This window comes from Canis lupus, chromosome 4 (genome assembly GCF_048164855.1).
Source record: "Canis lupus baileyi chromosome 4, mCanLup2.hap1, whole genome shotgun sequence".
NCBI classification, from domain to species: domain Eukaryota; kingdom Metazoa; phylum Chordata; class Mammalia; order Carnivora; family Canidae; genus Canis; species Canis lupus.
Window position 1 is genome coordinate 19,870,674 of NC_132841.1, and position 17,787 is coordinate 19,888,460.

Sequence of the window (17,787 nt, forward strand, 5' to 3'; positions counted from 1 at the left end):
GCCTCATTTCCACCATGTATGTACAGTTTCCTGACAATACTTATTTGTCAATCACCTTCCAAGTTCCAGATGAAACATCTCCAAGTCCCCATGTTTAATTTACAGAATACAGTGCTCCCCGTAAAACACAATCAACTGTACTACAGTACTTTTCTTCCTTGGGCAGTGCAGTTGCATTGTTTAAGAATCCGTATCATAGGGATCCCTGGGTGGCGCAGCGGTTTAGTGCCTGCCTTTGGCCCAGGGCACAATCCCGGAGACCCGGGATCGAATCTCACGTCGGGCTCCCGGTACATGGAGCCTGCTTCTCCCTCTGCCTGTGTCTCTGCCTCTCTCTCTCTGTGACTATCATAAATAAATTAAAAAAAAAAAAAAGATTTAAAAAAAGAATCTGTATCATGAAACGGTGAGATCCTGTGACATAAGAATATTAAATATTCTTTTGAATATGTAAATATGGAGATAATACAAACTTCCTAAGTTAAAAAATTCAATAATACATGATTTCAGAGTCAGGGAGCTGGGTCAATTGCAAATATTGTTGGTACATAAGCTGCTAAACAAAGATCATTTTGCTGTAGATATTTGTCCAAATTAGTCTTAAAAAACACAATGTTTGGGGCACCTGGGTGGCTCAGTGGTTGAGCGTCTGCCTTTGGCTAAGGTTGTGATCACAGGGTCCCGGATTGAGTCCCATATCAGGTTCCTTGCAGGGAGCCTGCTTCTCCCTCTGCCTATGTCTCTGCCTCTCTCTGTGTGTCTCTTATGAATTAAAAAAAAAAAAAAAAAAAAAAGAACCATGATGTTTGAATTGATGTGAGATCTTCAGGAGCATAGAAGATGTTATTTATTTTATTTTATTTTTATTTTTTTAGAAGATGTTATTTAAAACGAAATGATTCTGTTTGAACTTTCTGTACATGAGTCCATTTTCCCAACTGGACTGTGAGTCCCTGAAACTCAGGAACCTGGCCTCTCATATCAGCAACCCCTTCCCTCAAAGAACCACAGAACTTTAGCAAGGTGGATGTTCAACAAATCTGTGTTGGATTTGTAGTGCTTAGACGATAGTGGTTCTATTCACATGGTAATTTCTGAAGTAATGTGGTGATAAAAAGATGGCCTCTGGGAAATAAATGTAAGGGAGAATTATGAAGCAAGAATCGGACTGGTTATCCCACTCTCTCCAGGCAGAGGGACACTTTCTAGCAGACCAGAGTCTCCTGTGCCCAGTGAAAGGCCATTGTCTACTTTTCTATTACCTGCCTCACCCAGTGTTAAGGGAGGACTGGAGGGAATAAAGATCATAAGATACAGTCACTGACCAGGATTAATTTACATTCTAGGGCCGAGGTCTTCAAACTGGAGTACTGGGAGATTTGCCAGGGGATATGTAGGTGCATATAATGTAAGAAAATTGTATTCCCAATAAAATCTTTACTGTTTTTTAAATATTTTATTTATTTATTCACGAGAGACACAGAGAGAGGCAGAGACACAGGCAGAGGGAGAAGCAGGCTCCTTGCAGGGAGCCCAATGTGGGACTCCATTCCAGGACCCCAGGATCATGCCCTGAGCCAAAGGTAGATGCTCACCGCTCTATTACCCAGGCGTCCCCCCAATAAAATCTTAAAAAAAATAATAAAGGTACCTCGACTATACCCTTCAGTAGCCTGATTCAGACTATCCTTATCCTTTTCCTTTCATGACAGCATTTCTCCTACCTCACAAAGAGGTCACTCACTACCCATCTCTGTCCCAAATACTACTGCCCTGTAACATCTCCAATGTGACAACTTCTTAAGATGCCATACAAATGGACAATGGAAAATGGCCCAATTTAACGTTCAGTCAAAATAGCATAAACCCTCCGTAGCTTCTTGCTATTCCCAGACTTAAACATATTTCTGCTAAGGGTGGATCACTAATTTATAAAAGGGGTGTACTGGCCTTGGCCTTGGCCTTGGGATGTTCTGAAATCAGTGTGGATGGTGGAAGCAATGACGGTTCTGGTTTAACCTAATTTCTTTCATCCTTCAACTATTGTCCAATAATGCACTGTTCATGAAGGAAAGCCTGGGAAAAGCAAAGAGAACTTCAGTTCTAGAACAATCTAGACTATTGAAAGGCTTAAAATAACTTATTATGAATTTAAGTTTGTTTTTTGTTTGTTTTTTGTTTTTATAGAGGGCAGCGCAGAGCCTGACCGGAGGCTTGAGCTCACGACCCTGAGATCAGGCCCTGATCTGAAATCAAGAGTCAGATGCTTAACCAACAGCCACCCAGATACCCCTGAATTTAAGTTTTAAAAATTATCTTCATCTGTTACAGCATTAATCCCCAGGATGTGTCATTAGCTGGAAAGAAAATACAATTGAGTAGTTGAAGTAGTAGAAGTTAGTAAGACTGATTCTTTTATTTTTTTTTTAAGATTTTATTTATTTATTCATGAGAGACAGAGAGAGGCACAGACACGGGCAGAGGGAGAAGCAGAGGGAGAAGCAGGCTCCATGCAAGAAGCCCGATGTGGGACTCAATCCCGGGTCTCCAGAATCATGCCCCGGGCCAAAGGCAGGCACTAAATCGCTAAGCCACCCAGGGATCCACAAGACTGATTCTTTTATTTTATTTTATTTTTTTATGATAGTCACAGAGAGAGAGAGAGAGAGAGAGAGAGAGGCAGAGACACAGGCAGAGGGAGAAGCAGGCTCCATGCACCGGGAGCCCGACGTGGGATTCGATCCCGGGTCTCCAGGATCACACCCTGGGCCAAAGGCAGGCGCCAAACTGCTGCACCACCCAGGGATCCCAAGACTGATTCTTTTAAATGAAACTAGAAAGTTTCCTTGAAATACCAATTTTTTTTTTTTTTTTTTTTAGTAAATATTCCACCAAGGTAGAGCTCAGTAGCATGACCCAGAGATCAAGTCACATGCTTTACTGACTGAACTAGCCAGGTACCCCTAGAGTACCAAATTCTTCAAGTTTTTGACACTGGATAAAACCCACAGGTGAATATTTTGCATAATTTATTTTAGATTCTGTGTGGATTATTAAATACCATAGTTACCACGTTAAATCACATCAAAAATATTTCGCATTAAATCACATCAAAAATATTTCTTCCCTTACTACAGGCCATCTGGGTAAGTTTCCTATGTTTCATGAAAAGTTACTATCAGAGGCACCTGGGTAGGTCAGTCATGCCTTCAGTTCAGGTCATGATCTCAGGGTCTTGGCATGGAGACCCACATTGGGCTCCCTGCTTAGTAGGAGTCTGCTTCTCCCTCTGCCCCCTTCTCCTGCTCCTGCGTGCTTGCTCTCTCTCTGAAAAAAATAAATAAAATCTTTAAAAAAAAAAAAAAGAGAGAGAGAGAGAAGAAAGGTTATCATGAACCACAGACTCCATAGCTCTAAACAGCATAGTTATTGCTGCAGTTTCCATAGGTCAAGAGTCCTGGCAGGGTTTGACTGTATCTGCTACTCAGGGTCCCACAGTCCACAGTCAAGGTGTAGTCAGGGAGTCTGATCTCATCTGAGGCTTGGGGTCCTAAAGCTCACCGTTTGTTGGCAGAATTCAGTTTGGTGGTTGTAGGACAGAGGTCCTAGATATCTTGCTTATGTCAGCTGCTCCTAGAGACCCCTGCCGTTCCCCATCAGGTGGCCAGCTCACAAACTCCCTCACTGCGGGAGAGCTTACTTCCTGGAAGCCAGCAGGAGAATCTCTCCAGTGGGCTACACAAGGTTTATAGAAAGTGACTTAATCAAAGGAGTAACCATCCCATTGCAATTACAGGCCCCGCCTACATGGGGGGTGGGGGGAGCAGGGATGATAGATGCTGCAGGGCAGGAATATCTTTGAATGTTTTGCCCACCCCACCATTTTCATCTCATTGCTATTTTTGAAATGTTTAAAATTTTTTGCTCTCTATTACCAAAAAACAAAATTATATTTTACTGGCTAGAGCAGCTGATTAATTTCTTGCATTATATCACTTCCTCTTTTTTGCTAAAATACACAGGGAAAATGTGATGATGTGTCCAGAAAAATTAATAGAATGATTTAGGATCCATCTTTAAGTAATGGAATTCTTTAATAATCCTTATTTAATTATTCCTTAAAAACAATATCGGAGGGATGCCTGGGTGGCTCAGTGGTTGAGCATCTGCCTTTGGCTCAAGTCGTGATCCTGTCCCCCCCCCCCCCGTCTTTCATGAATAAATAAATAAAATATGTATATAGTGGATACTTTGTAAAATTGAAGACCTAATACACAAAACCTTAAGGGGCACCTGGGTGGCTCAGTGGTTGAGCGTCTGTCTTTGGCTCAGGTTGTCATTCTGAGGTCTTGGGATTGAGAGGTCCTGGGATCAAGTCTCACATCAGGCTCTCTACAGGGAGCCTGCTTCTCCCTCTGCCTTTCTCTCTGTGTCTCTCGTGAATAAATAAATAAAATCTTTAAAAAGAAATAAAAGAAATCTTAATATCCTTACAAAGCTTATCACCAAACAGGCGAGATAATACAAATGCACAAATAACTATTATAATGCTGGATGTGTAAAATAAAATAAAATCACACCAGTTTCTATAGAAATATTCAAAACTGAAAATAAGTGAAGATTTCAAGGTAGAATTAATATGACAGGTAAAGCTAAAAACCAGGGCCCAATAAGGCTTTTTTTTTCCCCCAATAAGGTTTTAAATCAAACATATTTGATATTACTTAAACCGATAAAATTAGGTAGAAACATCAGAGGGCTTCATACAAGAGGTGTAAGTGGCAAAGATGTTTCCAAGAAAACATCATGACCTGGATTTCTGTCTATTTCTTAATACTTCAGGAGCTGGCCTGATAATCATGGCATACCTTGATTTTGCCCAGAGGACTTCGTTATCTTCGAGGTGAGCCAGTGCTCTCTTTGGAAACCTAAAAGGTAAATACAAAGCTCCTTCACCAGTTCTTCCTCAGAGGGTTTATGCTATTAGCACAGAATCTCATGTACTAATCTGAAGTTAGCTTGGAATATTTATTATTTAACCCCAAAGAAATTTCTGCCACATGAAGCCCAGGACATGATCAATAGACAAAAGCAGATCATTTTGCTCTCTACTATTATCTCTCAGGTATGGGGTAATATTTGGAATGAGTAAATACCATTCAAGGGCTTCCCACCATTAGGAATTGGGAGTGATAGAAGAGAATATTACTCATCCTAGTTTCCTCTGTTGAGTTTCATCTGGCTCTTCTTTGAGACACTAGTACCAAAACTTACTCGGCTAAATAAAGTTACATTGTATTAATGATTATGAAACTTTTGATTCATTAAAAAAAACATTTCTTGAACTCCAATGCTAATGCTAGACATTGGGTCAAAAGTTGAAGCCAAAAGTGAAAAAAAAATAAGTAGTTGTTGACCTTACATAGTGGAAAAGAGGAGATACTCATTCAAGTTCTTTCTTTTTTTTAAATTATTTTTTAAGATTTTATTTATTTATTCATGAGAATACACAGAGAGGAGAAAGAGAGAGAGAGGCAGAGACACAAGCAGAGGGAGAAGCAGGCTTCATGCAGGGAGCCTGACATAGGACTTAATTCCCGGTCTCCAGGATCACTCCTTGGGCTGAAGGTGGCGCTAAAAAAGCCATCCGGGCTGAGCCAGATGGCTGCCTTTTTTTTTTTTTTTTTTTTTTTTTAAGATTTTATTTATTCATGAGAGACACAGAGAGAGAGGCAGGCTCTATGCTGGGAGCCCAAAGTGGGACTCAATCCCGGGACTTGATCCCGGGACTCCAGGATCATGCCCTGGGGCGAAGGCAGGCGCTAAACAGCTGAGCCACCCAGGGATCCCCACTCATTCAAGTTCTTGTGACATTATTAATTACATATCTTTTGGGGTGTCTGGGTGGCTCAGCAGTTGAGCATCTGTCTTTGGTTCAGGCCGTCATTCTGAGGTCCTGGGATTGAGAGGTCCTGGGATCAAGTTCCACATCAGGCTCTCTGCAGGAAGCCTGCTTCTCCCTCTGCCTGTGTCTCTGCCTCTCTGTGTGTGTCTCTCATGAATAAGTAAATAAAATCTTAAAAAAGAATTCATATCTTTTAAAAAAATACGTATCTTTAAAATTCTACTTATACATTAAATTATTTAGAGAAGTAACAGTTTGTATCTTAGTAATTTGTGAATTGATCTTATGAAAAATGAATGATTAAGTGTTTTTTTGTTTCTTCATTTTTCTTTATTTTTTATTGAGGTATCATTGACATATTAGTTTCAGTTATATAATATAATGATACATGTATATATTGATACATTGTGAAATAATCATCATAAGTCTTGTTAACATCTGTCATCCACACATAGTTACAGATATTTTTCTTGTGATGAGAACTTTCAAGATCTACCCTCTTAGCAACTTCCAAATATATAATATAATATTGTTAACTATAGTCACCATGCTGTACAGTACATTGCCCAGGACTTGTTTATTTTATCACTAGATGTTTGTATTGACCACCTTTAAAATCTTATTTGGCTGCTTTTAGTAACTTATTTTATAGGACAAATCTTTATAAATTTTTTTTCATTTTTCATTTTTTAAAAATTTAAATATTAAAAAAAAAATTTAAATATTGTTGATATGCAATGTTACATTAGTTTCAGGTGTACAACATAATGATTCAATAAAATTAAACGTTACATTATGCTCACAACAAGTATAGCCCTTATAAAATGTTTTTATAATTTTATAAGTTATCACACTGTGTATTAACATCATTTCTTGTTAAGAAATGAGGACTTGGGGGGCATCCCTAGGTGGCTCAGTAGTTTAGCAACTGTCTTCCGCCCAGGGCATGATCCTGGAGTCCCAGAATTGAGTCCCACATCGGGCTTCCTGCATGGGGCCTGCTTCTCCCTCTGCCTATCTCTCTCTCTGTCTCTCATGAATAAATAAGTAAAATTTTTTTTTTTAGTAAAATCTTTTAAAAAAATATTTAAATGTGGGATCCCTGGGTGGCGCAGCGGTTTGGCGCCTGCCTTTGGCCCAGGGCGCAATCCTGGAGACCCGGGATCGAATCCCACATCGGGCTCCCGGTGCATGGAGCCTGCTTCTCCCTCTGCCTGTGTCTCTGCCTCTCTCTCTCTCTCTGTGACTATCATAAATAAATAAAAATTAAAAAAAAATATTTAAATGTAAAAACCAAGACAGCGTAAGTTTTATTATATTGATTATACTTCGAAATGATATGATATTTTAATATGTTAATCTAAATGAAATACATTATTACATTAATTTTGTCTGTTTTAATTTTTTTTAGTATGGCTACTGAAAAAATTAGAATTATGTATGTGACTCACATTCTATTTCTACTGGACATCATTACTCTGTACATTGGGCTAAATTTGGAATTTCAAAGTTTTGACAAATATATTCAAGCTGCTTAATAAGATAGAAGAATGTTACAAAAATGTATTGACTTAACAATATTTAATATTCTAATCTTTTTTTATATATATATTTTATTTATTTATTCCTGAGAGACACACAGAGAGAGAGAGGCAGAGACACAGGCAGAGGGAGAAGCAGGGAGCCTGACATGGAACTTGATCCTGGGTCCCCAGGATCACACCGTGGGCTGAAGGTGGCGCTAAACCACTGGGCCACTGGGGCTACCCATAATCTTTCTTTAATAAACAAAATGTCTCCTATAGAAGAAAATTGGATACAATTATATATTTATTTGTCAGTCTTGCTGAATCTTCTCACAAAATGAGAAAGTGAATGACACTAATCATTGAGTAACAAATCTTTTTGAAGATCAAGTAGTTTCTAATTCTTTCCTTCCAAAATCCAAAGGAAGAACTAGTCAAATTGTCAGCTATTAGATCATTAAGAATAATTTTTGAAAATAGAAAGTATGTGATTTTTGGCACATAACTAGGAAGAAGTTGAAAGAATTGGGTGACAGCAATAACAAAATTCCTTTCATTTTCAACTACTTAGGTATGTGGACAAGGTTTTTCAGAGCTGATTGATGCTGAACCTCTCTCATTCTAGTCATAATATTCATTCTGTAGATGCTTAAATTATTTTTTTAAAGAATTATTTATTTATTTATGATAGACATAGAGTGAGAGAGAGAGAGAGAGAGAGAGAGAGAGAGAGAGGCAGAGTATGTCACAGTCAGAGGGAGAAGCAGGCTCCATGCCGGGAGCCCGATGTGGGACTTGATCCCGGGACTCGAGGATCGCGCCCTGGGCCAAAGGCAGGCGCCAAACCGCTGAGCCACCCAGGGATCCCCTAGATGCTTAAATTAATTGAAAAAAATTTTCTTTTTTTTTTGTTTTTTTTTTTTAATTTTTATTTACTTATGATAGCCACACACACAGAGAGAGAGAGGCAGAGACACAGGCAGAGGGAGAAGCAGGCTCCATTCACCGGGAGCCCAACGTGGGATTCGATCCCAGGTCTCCAGGATCGTGCCCTGGGCCAAAGGCAGGTGCCAAACCGCTGCGCCACCCAGGGATCCCGAGAAAAATTTTCATACTGATTTGTGTCATTAGGTATACAATTCCAATACAAATTTTTTCTTAATAATTATCAGAATTGGGTAGCATGGGTGGCTCAGCAGTTTAGCACCTTCAGCGTGATCCTGGAGACCCAGGATCAGGTCCCACGTCGGGCTCCCTGCATGGAGCCTACTTCTCCCTCTGCCTGTGTCTCTGCCTCTCTCTGTCTCTCTCTGTGTCTCTCATGAATAAATAAATAAAATCTTTAAAAAATAATAATTGGGATCCCTGGGTGGCACAGCGGTTTGGCGCCTGCCTTTGGCCCAGGGCGCGATCCTGGAGACCTGGGATCGAATCCCACGTTGGGCTCCCGGTGCATGGAGCCTGCTTCTCCCTCTGCCTGTGTCTCTGCCTCTCTCTCTCTCTCACTGTGTACCTATCATAAAAATAAATAAATAAATAAAATAAAAATAAAAATAAAAATAAAAAATAATAATTGAGGCAGCCCGGGTGGCTCAGCGGTTTAGTGCCGCCTTCAGCCCAGGCGCTGATCCTGGAGACCCAGGATCGAGTCCCATGTCGGGCTCCCTGCATGGAGCCTGCTTCTCCCTCCACCTGTGTCTCTGCCTCTCTCTCTCTCTCTCTCTCTGTGTGTGTCTCATGAATAAATAAACAAATTTTAAAAAATCTTAAAAATAAAAAAATAAAAAATAATAATTATCAGAATTATATTGTTATTTTGTTAAATTGCATAATAATAATGCTAACAATAGTTCATTCCAGAAGAAATGTTTTTAAAACTCAAGTGTTTTTTTTAATGAAGTGTGTGTGTGTGTATATATATATATATATATACACACACACACACACACATTTATATAAATAAATAATACAGACATACAGAGATGTGATATGGGATCAATCCATAAAATACTTCAAGAGTTCTGGTTTCTGGTCCTGGCCAAGATAGAGTAATCCCACTACAGCCCATCTTTCTCAATGATTACAACTAAAAATTCTGGACAAAATATAGAAAGTAACTACTTGAGGACACTTAAAACATAGTAGCAGGTAGATTGGGGAGGAGAACCAAAGGGGAAGGACATACACAGTTTCCAATATTTCTCCTCTTTTATCTCTTTGCTTTGACTCCAAGATGGCTATAGCACATAACAGCACAAGTGGTACAGGCATCAAAACCTAGAGAAATCCTGTATTTCTGGTCAGACTACCAGGAAAGGGGGTTCCTGCAAGCAAGAGAGTGTGGAGGAATCTTTCTTGTTTTTTCTTTTTTTTTCTTTTGCCTGACCCCAGGACAACCCCAGTCACAGAGCTGTATTGCAGTGGCAGTGGCACAGCCTTTTAAAATGTCCAGCAAGAGGGGTGCCTGGGTGGCTTAGTTGGTTCAGTGTCTGACCCTTGATCTCAGGGTTGTGAGTTCAAGCTCCAAGGTGGAGCCTACTTGAAAATAAAAAATAAAATAAAATAAAATAAAATAAAATAAAATCTCAGATAGGATGCCATCTGGGTGGCCCAGTGGTTGAGTGCCTGCCTTTGTCTCAGGGTGTGATCCTGGGATACCGTATCTAGTCCCACATTGGGCTCCCTGTGGGGGAGCCTGCTTCTCCCTCTGCCTGTGTCTCTGCCTCTGTGTGTGTGTGTGTGTCTCATGAATAAATAAATAAATCTTTAAAAATAAATAAATGAATAAAACTCTCAGTGCACCTTGGTAGCTCAGTTGGTTAGGCATCTGCCTTCATCTCTGATCATGAACCCAAGGTCCTGGGATAAGGCTCTCTCATTAGTGGGGAGTCTGATTCTCCCTCTCTCTCTAACCCTAAACCCTGCTCATGCTCTTGCTGTATTTCTCTCTCAAATGAATAAATTAAAAAAAAAATCTAAAAACAACTCTCAGCAAACTAGGGATAAAAGAAACTTCCTTCTTCTGAGAGAGAAAGTCTACAAAACATTGCAGCTAATATTACACATAATAGGAAAGACTAAATGTTTCTTCCTAATATATGAAGAAGACAAAGATGTCTGCTCTCATTACTTGCATTAAACATTGTATTGGAAATTATAACCCATACAATAAGGCAAGAACAGGAAAAGGCATACTGATTTGAAAAGAAAGAATAAAACAGTCTCTAATCTCAGATAACGTGATTGTCTATGTAGACAATATCAAATAATCTACTAAAAAACTGTTAGAACCAGAGGTTCCGGGGATCCCTGGGTGGCTCAGTGGTTTGGCGCCTGCCTTTGGCCCAGGGTGTGATCCTGGAGTCCCGGGATCGAGTCCCACATCAGGCTCCTGGCATGAAGCCTGCTCCTGTGTCTCTGCCTCTCTCTCTCTCTCTCTCTCTCTCTCTCTCTGTCTATCATAAATAAATAAATAAATCTTTAAAAAAAAAAAAAAAAGAACCAGGGGTGCCTAGGTGGCTCAGTTCATTAAGCATTTGCCTTTGGCTCAGGTTGTGATCCTGGAGTCCTGGGATGGAGCCCCGTATCAGGCTCCCTGCTCAGTGTGGAGCCTGTTTCTCCCTCTCCCTTTGCGCCTCCCCCTGCTCATGATCTCTTTCTCTCAAATAAATAAATAAAATCTTAAAACAAACAAAAAAGCACCTCCTAGAACCAGTGAGTTTAGTAAAGTCATAGATTACTAGCTTAACATTAAAATTCAAATGTTTTTTTCTTTTAAAGATTACTTACTTCTTTATTTTTATTTAACTGAGAGAGAGAGCACGCGAGTGCGCACCTGCACAACTGGGGGTGGGGGGTGGGGGGACAGGGAGCAGCAGGCAGAGGGAGAGGGAGAAGCAGGCTCTCTGTTCCTTGGGGTCATGACCTGAGTGGAAGGCAGTGGCCCCATCAACTATATTTTTATATTCTAGGAATGACCAATTAGAATTTGAAATTTTAAAAAGTACCCATAGCCCACCAAAAATGAGATATTTAGGTTTATCTAACAAAATATGTGCAAGATCTATATACTGTGGGACGCCTGGGTGGCTCAGTGGTTAAGCATCTGCCTTTGGCTCAGGTCATGATCCCAGGGTCCTGGAACTGAATCCTGCATCAGGCTCCCTGCAAGGAGTCTGCTTCTCCCTCTGCCTATGAATCTGCTTCTCTTCTCTGTGTCTCTCATGAATAAATAAATACAAATCTTAAAACAAACAAACAAACAAACAAACAAAACTAGCCCAAATGAAGTGGACTTAAATGTAAGTGAACAACTACAAAACTTCTGGAAGAGGGCAGACCGGGTGGCTCAGCGGTTAAGCGCCACCTTCAGCCCAGGGCCTGATCCTGGAGACCGGGGATAGAGTCCCAAGAGTCCCACGTCAGGCTCCCTGCATGGAGCCTGCTTCTCCCTCTGCCTGTGTCTCTGCCTCTCTCTTGCTCTTTCTGTGTCTCTCAAGAATAAATAAATAAAATCTTAAAAAAAAAAAAAACTTCTGGAAGAAAAATGTAAGAAAATATTTGTGGCCTTTGGTTAAGCAAAGAGTTAGATATAATACCAACAACAAAACTCATAAAAGAAAAAATTGATAAATTGATCCTTAGTAATATTAAAAAGTTCTGCTCCATAAAGAGATCCAGTTAAGAGAATGAAAGACAAACTGCAGACTAGGATAAATATTTGCAAATCACATATCCAACAAAGGACTTTAATCCGAAATATATAGAGATCTTATAAGACACAGCAAAACACTATGACAAAAAAGCCAAGAATATACAGTAGAGAAAGAATAATTTCTTCAATAAATGGTATTGGGAAAACTGGACAGCCACATGCAAAAAATAAAACTGGACCACTATCTTTTACCATACATAATTTCAACTCAAAATGGATTAAAGACTTGAACATAAAACTTAAACCATAAACTTCCTAGATGAAAACATAAGGGGAGTAAAGCTCCTAGACAACAGTCTTAGAGATGATTTTTTTAAAAGATTTTATTTATTTATTCATGACAGACAGAGAGAGAGAGAGAGAGAGAGAGAAGCAGAGACATAGGCAGAGGGAGAGGGAGAAGCAGGCTCCATGCAGGGAGCCCAATGTGGGACTCAGTGTGGGACTCGATGTGGGACTTGATGTGGGACTCGATGTGGGACTTGATCCCGGGTCTCCAGGATCACACCCTGGGCTGAAGGTGGCGCTAAACCACTGGGCCACCGGGGCTGCCCTAGAGATGATTTTTTAGATTTGACACCAATAGCAAAGGCAACAAAAGCAAAAACAAACAAGTGGGACTATATCAAACTAAAAGCCTTCTGTATAGCAAGGAAAACCATCAATGAGATGAAAAGGTAACCTATGGAATAGAAAAAAAATTCATAAATCATATATCTGATAAGAGGTTACTATCCAAAATATGTATTTAAAAAAAGTAAAAAAGGGGATCCCTGGGTGGCACAGTGGTTTAGCACCTGCCTTTGGCCCTGGGTGCGATCCTGGAGACCTGGGATTGAGTCCCACGTCGGGCTATCCTGCATGAAGCCTGCTTCTCCCTCTGCCTGTGTCTCTGCCTCTCTCCCTCTCTCTGTGTGACTATCATGAATAAATAAATAAAATCTTTAAAAAAAAAAAAAGTAAAAAATAAACTCATACAACTAAAAAACCCCCATAATTTATTTTATTTTTATTTTTTAAGAGAGTTCATTTATTTATTCATGAGAGACACAGAGAGAGATGGGGCAGAGACATAGGCAGAGAGAGAAGCAGGCTCCATGCAGGGAGCCTGATGTGGGACTTGATACCAGGACCCAAGGATTATGCCCTGGGCCGAAGGCAGGCGCTCAACCGCTGAGCCACCCAGGAGTCCCCTCTGCCCATTTTTAATTTTTATTTTATTTATTTTTTTTAAAATTAATTTATTATTTTTATTATGTTTTAAGATTTTATTTATTTATTCATGACAGACACAGAGAGAGAGAGAGAGAGAGACGCAGAGACACAGGCAAAGGAAGAAGCAGGCTCCATGCAGGGAGCCTGACATGGGACTCAATCCTGGGTCTCCAGGATCACGCCCTGGGCCAACGGCAGGCACCAAACCCCTGAGCCACCCTGGCTGCCCCACCTCTGCCCATTTTTTAATTCAATTGTTTGTGAGGGGACATCTGGGTGACTCAGCGGTTGAGTGTCTGCCTTTGTCCCACCATGTGGTCCCAGAGTTCTGGGACTGAGTCCCACATCGAGCTCCTACATGGACCTTGCTTCTCCCTCTGCCTATGTCTCTGCCTCTCTCTGTGTCTCTCATGAATAAATAAATAAAATCTAAAAAAAAAAAAAAAGAGAGACTGGACAGAGGATCTGAATAGATATTTTTCCAAAAAAAAAAAAAACCATACAGATGGCCAAGAGGTACATGAAAAAGTGTTCAACATCACTCACCATCAGGGAAATGCAAATCAAAACCACAAAGAGATATCACCTCACACCTGTTAGAATGACTATCATCAAAAAGATAAGCAATAGGGATGCCTGGGTGGCTCAGGCAATAGGGCCACCTGAGGGTCTGCCTTCGGCTCAGAGCAAGATCCCAGAGTCCCAGGATCGAGTCCTGCATTGGGCTTCCTGCACGGAGCCTGTTTCTCCCTCTGCCTATGTCTCTGCCTCTCTCTCTCTGTCTCTCTCTGTGTCTCTCATGAATAAATAAATAAAATCTTAAGAAAAAGATAAACAATAATAAGTGTTGGCAAAGATGTGGAGAAATGGGAACCCTTGTGTACATTTAGGAATGCAGCTACAATAGAAAACATAATGGATGTTCCTCAAAAAAGTGAAAATAGAACTAACAAATAATCTAGCAATTCCACTTTTGGATATTTATCCATAGAAAACGAAATCACTATCTCAAAAGGTATCTGCACACTCATATTCACTGAAGCATTATTTACTGCAGCAAAAACAAGGAAACAACCTAAGTGTTCACTGAGGGATGAATGGATAAAGAAAATGTGAAAATATGATATATGTGGAATATTACTCAGCCATAAAAAAAGAAAATCCTGCAACAACATGGATGGACCTTGAGGATGTTATGCTAAATGAAAGAAGTCAGAAAAAAGATTAGTATTGTAGGATTTCATTTGCATGTGAAATCTAAAACCAAACCAAATTCTTTTTTTTTTTTTTTTTAAGATTTCATTTGTTTATTCATGAGAGACACAGAGACACAGGCAGAAGAAGAAGTAGGCTCCCTGCAGGAGCCTGATGTGGGACTCGATCCCAGGACCCTGGGATCACGACCTGAACCAAAGGCAGATACTCAACCACTGAGCCACCCCAGCGCCCCCAAACCAAATTCATAAAAACAGAACAGATTAATGGTTACCAGAAGCAGGGGGTAGGCAAAATGAGTGAAGGTGGTCAAAAGGCATAAACTTCCAGTTATAAGTCCTGGGGATGTAATGTATAGCATGGTGACTATAGTTAACAAAACTGTATTATATATTTGAAAATTGCTAAGAAAGTAAATCTAAAAGTTCTAGGATCACACGCTGAGCCAAAGGCAGATGCTCAAATGCTGAGCCACCCAGGTACCCCTAAAAGTTCTCATCACACACATACATGCAAAATTTTGTGACTTTGTATGGTGGTAAATGTTAACAAAACTCATTCTGGTAATCATTTTGGAATATATGCATATATCAAATCATTATGGTGTACACCTAAAACTAATACAATGGTATATGTCAATTATAGCTCAGTAAAAAAAAAGAGAGAAGAAAACAAACAACCCAATACAAAGAACAAGACTGATAAATTAGCCTACATAAGATTAAGGCTTTTGTTCATCAAAAGACACCATAGAAGAGGTGGATCCATTCCATTGAAAGCTAGATAGAAACTTTTTTTTAACTTTTTTTTTTTTAAGATTTATTTACTCATTGTGAGAGAGAAGGCAAATGGAGAGACAGAGAGAACCTCAAGCAGACTCTCTGCTGAGCATGGCACCGGATGCCAGTCTTGATCTCATGACTGTGATCATGACCTGAGCTGAAATCAAGAGTCAGATGCTTAGCTAACTGAGCCACTCAGGAGCCCTGGAAACTCTTTACAAAGTTATAATGAGTGGACTTTCCCCTACATTGACTACCTGAGTCACACTATAAGAAGCAACAATATCTCCACCATCTGCTCAGTAGCTACAAAGCAGCAACCATGTGTGAATGTATCTCCATCCATGTTGGCCAGGCTGGTGTCCAAATTGATAATGTCTGCTGGGATAAGACCATTGTGGGAGGAGATGACTCTTTTAACACCTTCTTCAGTGAGATGTTTGCTGGCAAGCATGTGCCCAGGGTGATATTTGTAGACCTGGAACTCAAGAGTCATTGATGAAATTTGCATTAGCACCTACTGCCACCTCTTCCACCCTGAGCAGTTCTTCATTGGCAAGGAAGATGCTGCCGATAACTATTTCGGAGGGCACTACATCATTGGCAAGGAGATAATTGACTTTGCCTTAGACCAAATTTGGAAACTGGGCAACCAGTGCACAGGTCTTCAGGGCTTCTTGATATTCCATAGCTTTGGAGGGGGAATTGGTTCTGGGTTCACCTCCCTGCTGATGGAATGTCTCTTTTGATTGTGGCAAGAAGTCCAAGCTGAACTTCTCCATTTACCCAACTACCCTGGGTTTCCATAGCTATCTTTGAGCCCTAAGATTCCATCCTCACTGCCCACACCACCCTGGAGCACTCTGATTGGGCCTTCATGGTAGACAATGAGGCCAACTATGACATGTATTGTAGAAACCTCCATATTGAACTTCCAAACCACACTAACCTAAATAGGTTGATAGGTCAAATTGTGTCCTCCATCACTGCTTCCCTCAAATTTGATGGGGCCCTGAATGTTCATCTGAGAGAATTCCAGACCAAAGTGGTGCCCTATCCCCACATCCACTCCCTCTGGCCACATATGCTTCTATCATCTCTGCTGAGAAAGCCTACCATGAACAGCTTGCTGTAGCAGAGATCACCAATGCATGCTTTGAGCCAGCCAACCGGATGGTGAAATGTGACCCTTGTCATGGTAAATACATGGCTTCCTGGACATTGTACCATGGTGAGGTGGTTCCCAAAGATGTCAATGTTGCCATTGCCACTGTCGAGATCAAGCATATCGGGATCCCTGGGTGGCGCAGCAGTTTGGCTCCTGCCTTTGGCCCAGGGCACGATCCTGGAGACCTGGGATCAAATCCCACATTGGGCTCCCGGTGCATGGAGCCTGCTTCTCCCTCTGCCTGTGTCTCTGCCTCTCTCTCTCTCTGTATGACTGTCACAAAAAAGAAAAAGAAAAAAAAATCAAGCATATCATCCAGTTTGTGGACTAGTGCCTGCCTGGCTTCAAAGTTGGCATTAATTGCCACCCTCCCACTGTGAGACCTGGTGCAAACCTGGCCAAATTACAGTGAGCTGTGAGCATGCTGAGCAACATCACAGCCATTGCTGAGGCCTGGGCTCATCTGGACCACAAATCTGACCTGATGTATGCCAAGTGTGCTTTTGTTCACTGATATGTGGCTGAGGGCAAGGGGAACGAAGAGTTTTCTGAGGCCTGTGAGGACATGGCTACCCTTGAGAAGAATTATGAGAAGGTTGGTGTGGATTCTATAAGAGGAGAAGGTGAAGAAGAAGAAGAATACTAAAGTTAAAAATGTCACAAAGGTGGGACACTTGGGTGGCTCAGTCTGTTAAGTTTTCAGCTCTTGATTTGGGCTTAGTAAGTCATGATCTCAGGATTGTGAGATCAAGCCCTAAGTTAGGCTCTGAGCTCAGTGGGGAGTCTGTTTGAGATTCTCTCCCTCTCCCCTCCACTTGTTTGCTCTCTTTCTCTCTCAAAAAAATAATTCTTTTTTTTTTTAATTTTTTTTTATTATTATTTATTTATGATAGTCATACAGAGAGAGAGAGAGAGGCAGAGACACAGGCAGAGGGAGAAGCAGGCTCCATGCACCGGGAGCCTGATGTGGGATTCGATCCCGGGTCTCCAGGATCGCGCCCCGGGCCAAAGGCAGGCGCTAAACTGCTGCACCACCCAGGGATCCCTTTTTTTTTTTAATAATTTGGCACTTGACTATCATGGTGCCCTCTTTTTTTTTTTTAAGATTTATTTATTTATTTATGATAGACAGAGAGAGAGCGAGAGAGAGAGAAAGAGGCAGAGATACGGGCAGAGGAAGAAGCAGGCTCCATGCTGGGAGCCTGACAAGGGACTCGATCTCGGGACTCCAGGATCATGCCCTGGGCCAAAGGCAGGCGCCA

General features: G+C 40.9%; 1 pseudogene; it reads left to right on the top strand.

Annotated features, from left to right (window-relative positions):
- Positions 1-15,679: 15,679 nt before the first annotated feature.
- LOC140631505 (tubulin alpha-1A chain-like) lies at positions 15,680-17,249 on the top strand (annotated as a pseudogene).
- The last annotated feature ends 538 nt before the right edge of the window (positions 17,250-17,787 follow it).